We start from the raw sequence: 1,138 nt of genomic DNA, 5'->3' as shown, positions 1-1,138 counted from the left end.
CCGAGCAGAACATCAAAGTCGAGAAAAGTGTCCTAGTGGTTGGAAAGAGTTCCAATAAAAGGAAGCGTTCCAAGAGCAAGAAAGGCAAGGGCAAGACAGTAATTGTTGCCGCCGAGCCTAAGTCTAAGGCTGAAAAGGGAGAGTGTCATTTCTGCCATGCCATTGGCATTGGCGCAGAAACTGCAAACTCTACCTGGAAGATCAAAAGAAGAAGAAGCTTGCAGAAGCTTCATCTTCAGGTATCTTCGTTATAGAAGCTAACTTGTTTACTTCTACATCTTGGGTATTAGATATCGGATGTGCCTACATTTGTGGAAATGTGCAGGGCCTGAGAAGAAGTAGGCAGCTGGCGAAGGGAGAAGTGGATCTCTGCGTCGGGAATGGAGCAAGAGTTGCTGCGTTGACTGTCGGGATTTATGATCTTACTTTACATTCTAGACTTGTGTTAGAATTACATGAATGTTATTTTGTACCTGTAATGAGCAGGAATATTATTTCGATTTCATGTTTGGATTCTGATGGTTTTCGTTTTGTCATTGAGAACAAAACTTTATCTATTTATAGAGGCGTTTTATTTTATGGTAATGGTTACCTGTTTAATGGCCTTTATATTTTGGATGATAAATGATACGTGTGTACCGAGTCTAGAATTTATACCCGATTCACAACTCACCGCAAGGATACGGATCGTCGTAACACGGGGTCGAACACAAGGACCGGTTGCTAAATCTAAACCCTAATCGAAACTAAATCAAAGCAAGCAAGTAGAAGTGATGGTAGAAGTATGTGGAATCTAAAATAACTAAAATAAGAAAGCAAATAAAAACGTGTAACTATCAAGCAAAGATGACCGTGGGTGTCGGGACCGTATTCGCGTGTATGGGTATATGCTAAGCATGCGAGAATCACGATATTGAATCTGTATTCGGGAATCGTCAAGCAACAAAGATAGAGAAATCACCTCCCGGCATATAACTCACTATCTAAAATTCTCTAAACCCATATTCCTATGCGATTTATCAAACTAGATGCATGAAGAACGCTATCATCAACCCTAGATCGATCAAACCATATTCCTATGTGAATAATACGATCTATTCTATCGATTTCGATCCGAAACCAAACCCATATTCCTATG

This window comes from Tarenaya hassleriana, unplaced genomic scaffold (genome assembly GCF_000463585.1).
Source record: "Tarenaya hassleriana unplaced genomic scaffold, ASM46358v1 Cleome712, whole genome shotgun sequence".
NCBI classification, from domain to species: domain Eukaryota; kingdom Viridiplantae; phylum Streptophyta; class Magnoliopsida; order Brassicales; family Cleomaceae; genus Tarenaya; species Tarenaya hassleriana.
This window is presented reverse-complemented; position numbering follows the sequence as displayed.